This window comes from Molothrus aeneus, chromosome 11 (genome assembly GCF_037042795.1).
Source record: "Molothrus aeneus isolate 106 chromosome 11, BPBGC_Maene_1.0, whole genome shotgun sequence".
Taxonomy (NCBI): domain Eukaryota; kingdom Metazoa; phylum Chordata; class Aves; order Passeriformes; family Icteridae; genus Molothrus; species Molothrus aeneus.
The window spans coordinates 8,692,501-8,706,369 of NC_089656.1; the positions used below are offsets into that span (position 1 = coordinate 8,692,501).

The 13,869-nt window shown below is 44.5% G+C and overlaps 1 protein-coding gene across 2 annotated transcripts in view; it reads right to left on the bottom strand.

The window, feature by feature from the left end:
* Nucleotides 1-13,869, bottom strand: part of ZNF423 (zinc finger protein 423) — a 225,077-nt gene that overhangs the window by 140,168 nt on the left and 71,040 nt on the right. The gene's annotated exons all lie outside the window — the stretch shown is intronic.

Sequence of the window (13,869 nt, forward strand, 5' to 3'; positions counted from 1 at the left end):
CCAGCTCCAAGGTGCACAGCATCTGTCCTCACTGCCTCTCCCTTCTGTGAGCATTTCTTTCTCAGGGGAGGCCTAAAGCAGGGTGGGAAATTTAAGAATTAAATCACAGCCTTTCAGAAATCCTTTTTCTTGCTGTAACAAAACTATATTTTTATTTTGTACAAAAAATGATAAAATAACTGGGAATGAGCAAAGTGTCAGCAGTGCACCAGCAGCCATGCCAGGTATTATCACAGATCCAGCCTGGGGCACAGAGGATCTTGTCCCACACTGGGACAGCCCTGCTGCATCACAAAGGGCATCTGCAATGAGCTTTGCCCATGTCCAAAACAGCTGCAATTAAGTTTGTGATTGCAGTGAAGTCCCAGCAGCCGAGAAACCAACACAGACTGTTTGGCTCTGCTGCAGGGGATCCCTGAGGTGACCTGGGGACCTGCTTGAGCCAAGGAGCACAAGGCAGCACCCTCCCTGTGCCTTTACCTGCTGGCTCAGACACACATCCACACCCTGCAGGGCCACCTCAGACTGCGCTGCTGCTGTCTCCCAAATGCCAGCCTCACAGGCTGGCTGGGAGACTGGAGCAGCACACTCAGTTCTGTTAACATGTACTGCTGTCATGAATTCAGAGCCAGCCAACTGAAACATTAATGATCTGGTAAACTACAGAAAGGAACCAACTCACAGTGAGGTCTGCAGCACAATTGCTTGACTGTTTGGGATTATGAACACCCATAATTCCTCAAGATTCCAGCAGGAGGTGAGGGTTTTTGCACTTTTTAAATTCAAGTTTATCATTAAGAATAAAAGTATAGCAAGATACAAATCCCCATATCCAGCAGTACAAATAGTGAAAAATATGAAAGAAATATGCTATACTAGGAGAAAGTCACTAGCTGCAAAAATCATACAAAAAGGGTACTCAGATGAGCCACTACACTACCTGTAATTCTTAGAAATACTGCAGAGGTAACTTGCCACACCAATTCCACCACAGACACTGCCAGCATTTCCAGCTGAAAAACCACCTCAGCTTTTCTCAAAGGTTTTCTAAGAAATCCTTTTTTCTCCTTTAGCAAGCCATGACTCATTGTCCTCTATAGCACAGACAGCTACCAGATACAGAACCTTAAGTGCCAGAAAAATGCTCCACTAGCTCACGGAGAGTGTTTCAAGTGGAAGCTTCAAACGGCCTCCAGAACCACACTCGTGTTCAAAGGAGGTGCTAGAGAGCACGGCTGTGTGAAATTTGGCAATACAGATTCACTGGCAGGAACATGGAGGTTAGTTTTGGCTCACAGGAGATCCTCCACCCTGTAGTTTGCTTTGAACAGTTTTAATGAAAAACTCAAAGCGAGATTCAGCTGCAACCAGTTTTTATCTAAGATTGGTTGAAAGCAAAATAAAAAAATTCTATTTCTGTATTTATAATGTTGGAGAGGGTATGCATTTCTCCTTAGAAGAGACTCTGTACTTTAATTATCTTTGGAAGAGAAGGTAGCTGGGAGACCTATAATTCTCTCTCACATATGCATGTAGGTAACCAAAAGAGCAATGTGGTGGAGGAGGGGGTGACTTAGTAAGTACATCATACACTGTACAAGTAAGTACATCTGTAGCACTGGGCAGCAGACAAGCCAGTCCACTTTACTACTTCCAGAAGAAAAGTTAGTCACTCCTCCCACCTATTTGCAGCAGCATGGCAAGAAAATGCTGCTCTCTTCAGCCTGAACAGAAATTTATCTCAGACAAAAAATCTAAAGATGACTCCAGCAGTGCTGAGGCCTAAATCATTATAGTTTTGCCTCTTGTATTGCAGAAAATCTCAAGCTTCAGCACACAAGTGGAAGGTGAATGAGGTAAATCACAGGATGTCTTGTTCTGACATGTGACAAGAGGAAGGAGACAGAAAACCCACTTGGGGATGGGGAGTAGGAATACAAGATAAGCAGGACAGCCAGCCTCCCCTTGAAAAGCATGCAAGCGAGCTGCCTGCCCCTCCAGGATCTCCAAATACTTTAAAGGCAAGAGGTAGTTACAGGCCACTGGAATATATTCCACTCAGAAGACCTTTGAATTAAAAGGAGGGTCCCCCACGCCCTAAAAAACAAAGAATATCTTGCTAACTCAGACCACCAACATTTACTTCAAGTTTTCTGCTCCCCATAAAACCAGGGAACACATACTTAGCTTTACTCTTCCACAGACTACACTGAAAATGTCAGAAAACAGGACAAGCTAGCTTATAAATAATTGCAAAGCCCCTCCTGGAAAGGGCTGAGAGGGAGCTGGGATGAAAGCTTCCAGCCAGGAAAGCTGTGACTGCCAAGGAGCAGAACAGAATAAGGACAAGGACAGTGTGTGATATCCCAGCTCCATCTGTACACAGAAATGAAAGGCATTGAGGAAAATATCAGTGCAGCTTATGGCAGGCACTCCCAGGTGTGGGAAAATCCTCAGGGGAAAAGCACCATCAACAGAAAATACAGCAGACCTTATAAGAGACAGCTGACGTGGCAGATCCTACAAAAGCCTGTCTGCAGTATCTGAGCGTCTTTTGTTCCCTAGCCCCATTCTTTCACCTGGCAGCTCATAGATTAAAAGACCTGAGAGATGTTCCTGTCACAGAAGACTTTTCCTCAAAAGGCTCCTAAAAGGAGGAGGGACCAGGGTAATGCAGGGTCCACTACAGGGGATGCGTGGCAGTGGAAGCTTTACCCTTCTAATAACAACTCCCCTACTTTCCTGGAAATTCTCCCTAACCCTATCCCCTCGCTACCTGCAGAGTGATAACAAAGCCAACATTGTCCATCAAGTGGCAATCTGAAGTGACTCAGTTATTCTCAGGAGCTTTGTGTTCATTTTTTCAGCCTGGCATCCTAAGAAAACAAGGTTTATGTCATCATATTGCCTGTCATATGTCTTAACTGTTTGTCCCTTCCTATTAACTTTTGAATTACACCATACTGGGGATACAGGGCTACGAGAAATTGAGTTTCTTGGATAGAAATTGAGTTTCTCTAAGATCAGTAAACCTGCCTTTGATTGGGTAGGGCAGAGACTCCAGTTCATGTCTCTGCTGAGAGAAAGGCTAAGAGGAGAGTCAGCACTTATCCCTGCTCTTGGGCCTGTCCCAGGCAATCAGCACACGTGTGTCACCCCACCAGACAGCACCGCTCATCTTGCTTCTTGTCCTGCTGGTAAGCAGAGGATGGGAAGGGGGATTGAGAGTGCTCTGTGGGGAATGGGGTCGGGTGGAGGGCTGAGCTGGACTTCAGTGGAGAAACACATCATCACAAGTCTGGCCTCATACTCAAGAAAACTTATTTTCTCTGCCAAATTGCCTGTAACTTCATGACACATCATCAAGGACAAATGACAATATTTATCAAGTACTCGCTGAATCCAGAATGTAGCTACACACAAAAGAGCAACCAGTTAGAGAATTCATCCATTAGATTTGTTACAGCAACTTTTTCTTCTTTTTTGCCTAAGCAATGGAAAAGTCATGTTGAAGTCAATTTATTTCCTAATGTCACCACTTTCTAGGTCTGCACAATTAATGCAGGGTTTCTTGAAACAAGTAGAAAGCGTGTGATGAATCAAATGTGAGCACTCGGGAAACAGCACTCCCACAAGACCACAAGGCTTGGCTGTGGAGTCAGTTTGTGCCATTGGTTACAAGCACTATATACCCCAAGTGTGCTCTGCAGAGGCATTTTTCTGTATCTACTGACCAAACTATCCATTTTAAAGGAAAAGTGAAGGAACAAAAAAAAGTCCCTTTTTTGCTGTAGCACCACATGGTAAATTTCATTCGTCCCATCCCAACTGCTTCTAGTGACAGTGGAGTGTTTGTCTGAATTTTTAACAGATGTTTCTAAGTACTCTTGTCCACTTCTCTCTCCTGAGGATTTCTGCAGTGGGATAGCTCTAGATAGTAATACAAGCAATGCTTGTAAGAGGCCCTGGGGATAAATCTGTAGACGCTGCATCTAGGATGGGTGTGGGTATGGGTCCAAGCCTTATGAAACTTTGTAAATATTCTCTGAAGAATAGCAAGCTGGACTGACCCTGCCTGCAGATGTTTCTGAGCTTACCAGCCCCACAGTGAAAAGCAAGACAGCTTACAGATAACTGCAACACTCCTGAAACAGCCCAAGAGCAAGACTTAAACTGAAATTTATGAAAGCAGGGGTATACTGGAGCAGAACAGAATAATGCAAAGGATGATGTGTGATGGTATAACACAATTTCAATTCAAAATACCAAGGTGCTTCAAAGGGGACCAGTTGGGGCTGAGGCAGAATTTCCCAGATGTCGGGTTGCCCTTGGGAACAAGCACACTGGATTCACTTGATAGGTGTGAAGGTACTCAGAAGTCAATCAGAACACAAATTGCTTAAAAAAAATAAAATCTGTGCTTTGATTTTCAAAGAAAGTGAGCATCTTGGCTAACCCCTGGCAAGGAGGCAGTGACGTCTGCCTGAGTTTGTACACAGCCTGAAACAATCAGCTAAAGCATGCTCATGGCTGCTAGTTTACATTATCGAAATGGAACCAGAGCTATTTAATTCTAAAATGAAATCTATTAAAGCTATTGTCAGTGTTTCACAGCAGCTGAAACTGTTTTTTTAAAAGGTCAGTCTACTAGCTAGAGAGTGAAAACAAGCAAGGCGGCTGTGCCAGCCCTTCAGACGCGGCTGCATCCTGCAGTCTGGTTTTGCATTCCCTTGAATGTCAGGCAAGGAGCAGCAGCGAGGTCCCAGCGGAGCCTGCCTGCCCTGCCAGCCACAGGGGACAGGGGACAGGGGATGGGGGACAGGGGACGCTCAGAGGAGGCTCCAGCGGGAGCCCCACTGCGCTGCCCCACCGCAGCACGCTGCCCCCGCGCCTTGCCGGGGAGAGAAAGGGATGGCTGCAGAGGACACCACTTTTTTGTTCAACCCATTCAGCTTTGTGGCCGCTGTGTCATTCACAACAATACCACCGCCCTCCCCCACATCCAGAAAACCCATAAAAAACCCAACCTAAGAACCACTTCCCCCACAAACAGCATAGCAGAGCCTCAAACACCCCCACACAGCTAGCACAGGCCTAGCATTTGCTGTCATCTTCTGTATTGGCATTTCTGTTAACCCCTTTTGTAAGATCATTTGACTCGATTTCAAAATTCCTCATTCTGAAAAACACTTGTTAAATATTGGCCCTGACTGCTGCACAAACTGATAGCTTGGTAGTCATAATCCACAAGATATATTTAGCCTCACAAACTCATCATCAATGGATCTTGAAAGCATTGTAGCCAACCGACTGGAAACCACATGCAATACAAACACATAATAGAACTTTTAATGTGCAAAGAGACTAAACAAAAAGATCCTTGACCTTCTTGCTTTCCCTTGCATACCATTATCCCCAGTGAGATAGCAAATGGAATGACGTGGAGAGCAACAGCTACCAACAAGCAACTTTGGAAGCCAATTTCTACAGTAGTTAAGCAGTTAATGACGTTAATCAGAATGATAACTTATTAAATTCTATATTTATGCAAATAGCATTTTGGCATATCGTACAGAGACCTGAGTAGCAGAGCTTGCCAGGGAAAGGTCCCAACATCTTTTCTGTTTACCATTTTGGGGTTTTTAATACCAAAAGCATCTGCAATGGTCAGTACATCAGACAAACCACACTTAAATAAAATGCTACAGTCACAAATTAATATCCATTATTCAAAATAGATTAATGAACAAATTGTTGAATTCTTAACCTTTATGAAGCAGAGATTCATCTCTGCAGCCACATCCAATCTCTGCCATTATTTTTTTAACAAGAGACTTTTCTTATAGACTTTCCTAAAACAGACAACAATTATTGAACAAAGAAAATAACAGGTAGCCCTCCCTGTCTCTGTGCTACAGTAGCTAGGGAATATATGGCACAAAAATATAAAGTAACAGAGTAGTTTATGACTGATATGAAAGGACATTATCCATGTGTAATGAGATGAATCAGAAAAACTGCATTTCAGGGTAGGCAGAATTTACAGTAATCTTAGTTTTGTAAAATCAGTGTGGAAAACTTATTGCTTTCCAAGAGAAATAGCTGGGAACTTCTTGTTTCTGGGTTGTGTTTAAATTCAACAAGGATGGAAGAAGCAGGGATTGGATGAACAGCTATGAATTGCAGTTTTAATTGCTTTGAAGATGTCAAAAAGAACATCAAGATGTGATAATGCATTTAGTTTCCCCTTTGCTTGATTCTGTTGTTTAGTAGAATTAAATTCTGCACAGATTTTACCCATTCATTCAGTTCCTTCTCTATCTTGAGGAAAATGAGGTGGGAACCACTTCTGCAAGATGTTGTGTAAAATGAGTAATTCACGGATTGAAATTGTACCTCTGTTTTGAAAATCAATAATATTGCTTATACACAAGCCCTAATTGTTGATTTATTTATGTAAATATCTTGGTATCTGGGTACCTTTTCTTTGTTTATGCAAACCTCACAACACAATGTTCAAATATCTCAGGAAAAAATAATTGCCTTTTTTCTCCCCTTTGGGTACAAATTTCTATGTTTTAAATGAATGTGCAGGTTTCCTGTTGCTGCATGAAGCCTTCATTTCAAAACACCAACTAATTCTAGGTTTAATTAAAACAGAATGTTTTATATCACAAACACATTTTTTTACAGCACATATCTTCCTCACCTTAATGTGATTGCTGCCTATTAAGAGAAGAATAATTTTTAAAAATTAATTTAATGAAATAATTCAAAGTTTTACAGCAACTCACTTTATAGAGGGAACTTATGCAAGCACCGAAGCCTTTCCAGAGAAAACAGGATTCTCCACACCTCCCTCTGGCTTTTCTCCCTACTGAATGCCGTGGCCTTCACTCAACCAAAGGAAATGAAAGACAGACTGAGACAACAGCATCACGTGGGTGAAGGTCAGATTGATTTTCAGCTGTGTGGTGCTGTTTTATCACCCTCAGGACAAAAGTTAAGCCCTTCATTGTTTTTCATGTCTGCTTTAACAGAGCAACTTTTTTTTTCCCCTGAAATTTTGGTTGGGGTCCATACCACTAGACTTATCAAGGATAGCCTAATTTAAAACATTTGTGAAGTTCTTCCATCCTCACAGTAAAATCCAGAGCAGCCCACACACCACAAAATTTCCATGAGTTTCCTCTACTCCCTGTATACAAACAGTGGTTCCTTCAAACTATGGAGCTTTCTGCAGTGACATTGGCTGACAGCAAAAGCAGAGTGGGATGCAGCTGCTGGCTGTTTTCAGTGATCCTGGGCACAGGAGAAGAGCAGTTGCTATCTGAAAAGGGGCAAGTTCACAAATTGTTTTGTCTCCCCATCCTCCCTTCCTTTCCTCTCCTCTCTGCTCAGAGAGGACAAGCTCTCTGAGAGCAGAGCCTCCCGCCTGTCACTCGGCAATCCAGACATGCACAGCCAATTACTGGGGCAGCCTCTGGAAAAACAGGGAGTTTTGCTAACTCTGATTGCACTTTTTCCAACTCCAGTGCCACTTACAAAATCACTGTCCCCCAACTTGCTGTTAAGAATTGGCTTTTCTGATTTCTCTTCTAATTGAGAGAGATTCTCCCCAAAGTAATGATTTTATTTTCAATAGTCAATTTTAGCTAGTCATGTCTTCAAAACTGAATTGATTAATCTAAAATGAGGCATTTTGTACATCACAGATACGTATATGTTTACCCAGTTATCAAGAGAAAGCATCTTCCCTCCCATTTCCAGTTTTCTGGCAGGCAAAAACTCACTATTCTCTCATTTAAGCTATGAGAGAAAATCCTACTCAGTTTCATTTCCTTTTGTTTTAAATGTTGGGTTTAATTTGTCTTATTTTGTAAGAAGAGTGCAATAGCATCATGACTGCCTCCTAAAGATAACAATCTATCCTCCATAAAAAGCAAGGAATACTATCTGCTTTATTTAGAGGTACCAGAGGCCTGGTCCCAATCAAACCCAGTCACACTCAATACCATTAAACTCCTTGGAATACAGTTCCTACATAACACAGCTCTTGTAAAACAAACCATGACAAGTGTCTGTAAGAGAGGAAGGAGTTGTGAAGGGCTGTAAGGTGACATCACGCAGCTATCCAGGTTGGATCTGGATGAGGTCTGAATGCAAATTAAATAATTTTCTGTGTTTTGTGAACAAAGATTTGACTAGCACATGTATTTAGTTCACCTGAACCTAGCTGGGTCTGCCTCTGAAGCAGCACATGGAGCAGTGTGATTTCTGCCAGCACCCCAAGGTGATCTGCCAGTCCTCACAGGATGTTTCAAGGAAGGCTCTGCACTTGCACAGAGCTCCAAGGAAGAGCCAGCACTGGACAATGGACAAGAGAGCAACTGCAGCTGAGAGTCAAGGAGAAACCAATAACACAGCAAGGTGTCACTTAAATGGATAAACTGTGAATAACTGTGTTTCATGTGAGGCTGGGAAAGGGCCACTGCCAGCACAACAACAGAGAGAAGACTGTTGGGAACAAGATGCAAAATGGGACAGTCCAGAGAGGAGCAAGCAGGGAAAAAGCCTTCAAGGAGGGACCACAGGGACACATGCACAGGCAACAGGGAGAGGAAAGGGCAGAGAGCAGCCACCCCAAGCACACAGCCAGAACTCACAAAAGCACAATCCCAAATGATGCAGCTACAGACCACAAGCTAAGTACTACCATAAATAACTGTCCTAGATGCATGTTGGATTTTTGGCTGGTTTGGGCTTGGTTGGTTGCTATGGTTGATTGATGAAGATTGAATAATGTACTTCAAACCTGCTTACACTTCTCTTGGAGTCCAGTAAATTACCTCTATACAGTTTTCCTCAAAGAAAATAAACACAGGTGTGTGTATTTATATTTCTGTAGACTGCGAGTTCATAAAGAAAATTTACTCTACTTCTGTCTTTCCAAATTTTCTAATGAATAATTAGTAGATGTAGATTTCTAAAATGACCATTTCGTATAAATTATATCAAATCTCATTTATTTTAAGAGATGTCATTAAGTACAAAGTCTGCATGAGTGAACTGAGTTCACTGTAGAGGAAGTGACTGGGAATTATGTTCAAAAATCTATTCAAATGTTTAATGTAACAGATTCCCTGGAGAAGAGAAAAGCAATGGGTTTCTTCAGCCTTTCCTTATGTCCTCCTCAGCAAGTGTAACAGTAATTGAGTAGCAACAAAAAGAGGAGCCAAAAAGTCTTTCATCATTATGGCTGAGAATGATTTTCAAGGAAGCCTAAGGAAGAGATGGGCCCACACGCCAAAAAAATAATGCTTTCAAGAGGAGGTTCACTCCCACCGTTACTGATGGCACCAATAACAAAACCCACCTGGATTAAAGACCTTGGCTCTTCCACCAATTTCATGCATGTCATTAGGCAAATCGGCGCAGCCACAGTAATTTTCATCCAAAATAACTGAGGATATTTATGGGGAAGGTCTTGAGTTCTCCCCCAAACACTGACCTCTTGTTCCCCTCATGTTGGCATAAAGCTTGTGCAGCTCCATAGGGCACCAGATCTGGGAGCTGCACAGACTAAAAATCAATCCCTTTAATTGTCAGCAATGTCAGCTCCCAAAGACAACACAAACCTTTTACCAGCATAAGGCAGGAGATGGAAGGGAGGAAGGAAGCAGTCCAGTAGCAGTCAAGACTTAAGCCAAATTAGAATGACAACTTTTTAATTTCATTATGATAAAAATACCAATTTTTAGGAAGGGGAACAATTGTCAGGAAGGGGTTGCGAGAATGTTTAAAGATTACAAAGTGCCTAAATGCCCTACAAGGTATTTAGCGTGAACAGACCAAGTGCCTTGAAAATGCCAGATCAATTTTTCATTAGCTAAGACAATGAAAACTGATTGTAATAAGCAAGATGTTTGAATAACATTACCTATATTTAATACATGTAATTTACTTAAATTTCTAGTGAGTATATTTTCAACAATTTTAAATTGAATATGAAATGATAACATTTACCCTACTATTAAAAGTGCCTATTAAAATTACTTACACAAAACAGCATTCAAAATGTACACGCTTGCTGCCAAAGCTTTGAAGGAAGTCAGAAGCTGCTTGGACCTCTCATGGAGGTCCTCTGATGTGCAAGCCTAGCTTGGAGAGCAACAGCCTCTCCAGCAGGTGCAGAGAAAATATTTCCCTTATTCAGTTTATTGGAGTGGTTCAGTCCAATACGCGGTTTGTTGAGAACAGAGGAACCGCTTGGCAGATGATCCCTAGTTTGCTTCTTGCCAGCCTCCTGCAAAGAAAGGCGTGAGACGCCCACGGACCACCCAGGCATGCGGCTGAGGGTGCCCCAGGAGGACACGTACCTGGCTGGGTCCCTGCTGCTCCCACCAGCCAGGGTCCTGGAGCCCACGCCGCCGGCCGGCTCTGCAGGCAGGCCCAGCCCGCGCTCCGCACCCAGGGCCCACGCTGGATGCTCCAGCAGGCGCTCCCAAAGCCAGCCAGCTGAAGAGGACCAACCCATGCTGGCACGTTTCCCTAAAGCCAGCCGGCACCAGGGGGTGGAGGCTGCTTTCTGGCTTCCCCAAGCCTGGAGCACAGTTAATAACATGCCAGCTGTATCTGCAGACAAGCCAAGTTTAATGAGGCTACAACAAAAGCATTCAAATATGCACTACAGAACTTCTGTGGGGATTTTTTCTAGAGCTTGTTTTTAAAAAATGAAAGATAGGAATTCTTGACAATGTTTGTACACACACTTCCTTCGTTTGTAATTGATTTCGTTTTAATTATATGCCGCAAATTCAAAGAAATCAACATTAGAAAGACTTGTTTAATCCCACTACTTCCAACAGCAAAATTATGCTGTGTGATGAGTGCTTGAAATGCACTGCTGGTTGCTTTTTTCTTAATAAACATTGAAGTCTTAATTGTTTTTCCCCTACATGGCCAGACACCATCTTTCTGTCTGCCAGGCCTTCACACTAGGACAAGTCCTCACCTCCTGCCTCGGGAGCCAGGACAGACAAACCAATGTGACCTGATCTCTGGCACAAGTGACGGAGGAGATAGCTGACCCCATCACTCTCCCACCAGCCATGCCTCACCACATCCCTCTTCCTCCAGGCCAAGGTACACAAGGTATCAACAAGAGGATTGCAAACAAGGGCTTAAAGATGGGAGGGAGGAGCAAAAGAAGCCTGCTTGGGCATGAGGGGATGGAGAAGGTGGGAAAGGGGCAATTGCTCACTGTCTCCTTCACCAGAAGGACCAGAGAGTATCAAATGAAAGCAGGTGACAAAAGTGAAGTGAACAAAAGGCGATGCTTTTCCCCAATGTGTAGTTGAACTCTGGATTCCCACCACAGGAAAAGCTAACTGCACTTCAAAATGGAAATTCATGGAAGAAGATTGTCTGAATAATTTAAATTAAAAGCACCACAAAGTGCTTAGATAAGTTTGTTGACAGCTAGGAAAAGATTCTGGGGAAACAGCATAATGGGATAAGCCATCCTTATATGAAGAATACTTACACAATTGTCTGCAATGGGATAGGGGAAGAAATCAGGAAAAAAACCACAAACTCTCAGTGCATGTCTTTTTCACTGCTTACATGTGCAGTCTGAAGATCTCAATGGCTCTGAATCTGCCAAGGCTGTTGATATGGCCATCAGTTTTGTCCCTCAACAACCCACAGGAAGGCAATGCATGCCCTTCAGCAGTGTCCTTAGCCAGAAATAATCCATGCTCTTGTCCATCTGAGACAGGACAACCCCAGTACATCCTCCATTCAGCTCTCTAAGGCTTTATTAAAGGCCACTTTGTAACAAGCACATAGCTATTGTAGTCTCCAGGCTATCCTCACTGCAGTTCTGAATTGAGTTTCATATACTGGGTTTTGTCTACAACCCTCTGAATGCTGGGACCTGCTTATGGCAAACAGGGATCCTCCTTCCTGTAGGCACAGCTGCTCTTGTAGCTCTTCCCAGGCTCCAGCCTGGGAAGGAACTCTTTCCACTGAAACCCCTCCCTCCTCATTTTTTTTTTTTAATAAAACCCATTCATTATTTACTTAGATTTCTGTATGCTGAGAAACAAACCTGCCCTATGCAGACCCCCACACTCCTCCCTCTGCTGTACCATGGCAATGGATTACCCTTGCAAACAGAAATCTGAAGCAAGAGGAGAGGGGGAGGTGGAACTCCAGCACCTGTGGTGTCCCAGAATTGCTGCATGAGGCCTGCGCTGGTGCAGGGGAGCAGGCTCCCCTGGGCAGGCTCCAGCTCCCCAGTGCAGCTCCTGCTGCACACAGGAGCTCCATGGCCAGCACCCAGCACAGCTCTTGCTTCACAGCATTTGGAGTGCCTTGATCTGTGTGCACCCAAAGGTGCAGCGAAAGAGAAGAGACCGGCTTCTCAGCCAGCCAGGGCAACCTGTTCAAGATCTCCAAAGGACACCTTTCCTTTAAGAGGCCCCATTTGAAACATGCACCCACTTTCTCTTTTATCCACATCCATGCATACCTGTGCTTACTTTGCAGACTACTTTTTGAACTAGATAAAAGCAGATAAAAGAACTCAATTAAAGTAGTAAGAATAAAACAGTCCCTTGCCAATACAAGCAGGCTAACTTGTCATCCTCAGCTCCTCACTGGGCCATATGTTTAAAAATGACAAGGAAAATGGTCTTCCTGTGTGAAAAACATATGCTGCTTGAGGAAAGACATCATCACGGCTAAGAAATTTTGTGCAGCCTCAGAATGCGCAGACAGGCCATCAGTGACTGCTGGTTATGTGGGGGCTGAGAAAGGGGTGGGGAGAGCTCATTACCTCCCTCCTGCCAGGGGTTTTGGTAACATGCAACCAAGCCGGCCGCAGCCGCGCTGGCAGCGCTCCTATCTGCACACGCAGCGCCTGGTGCTGCCTCCCTCGCCACCATCCCCAGGGGGCCGGCACAAAGGTGGCTGTGGTGATTTGCAGGGATGGCGCCCGGCGCACTGGCACTCTCTTATCAGCGAGCACACTGCCCAGCCTGAGAACGGAGCTGCCGTGGGCTCCCGCTCTGGGACACCCTCCGTGAGCAAACCCCCAGCTGGGTGTTTACGGCAAGCAGGCATTGTTTGAATTCACATGTCCCCCCACCATAAATCCTTACAGGCACTGGCATGCCTGCAGAATCCGGGAGAGATGGAGAAAGAAGCACTGGGGCTCGGCCCCACTGACACCTCGCCGTGCCGAGGGGCTGAGCGCAGGGTGGCACGCCCGGGCTCTCACCTACCTTTGCCTGTGGATGACCCTCTGATCTGAGGGGTGGGCAGCACTGTCAGGGAGCACAACACTCAGCACCACTTGGTCAGACACACCACACACCATGCACTACACTGAACTGAAGCACATTTGCCACATGCAGGGGCAGAGGAAGCGCTGGTGCCTCAGCATGCGCTGCACAGGATGCGCTGCGAAACCTCGGCATGGCCGGGGCTGCTGTAGGCCCTGTTTGACACGAGATTTGCAGCTGTGCTTCTGTTTGTCTTCAGCTCCCATTCAGATGTGGGAACGTGCTTTATGTTCTACACAATAAATACGTATTTCACCGAGCACCTGCACAGCAAGCCAGTCAGCACAGCTCCTTATCAGCACACTCATTTTCTGGCACATGCAAGAAGAAGTCCTTGAAAAAGCCTCTTTTCAGGCTGGCTGGGAACCTCCAGGTAAACTCAAACATCACCTGTGGGGTGACAGCAGTCAGAGGAGCCAGACCCCAGACCACTCAGCCACATGTAACCCTGCAAAAATGTGGGGTTTCAGAGCTCTCAGCACAGAGGGCACAAATACCAGCTGCAGGGAGACGTGCAGCA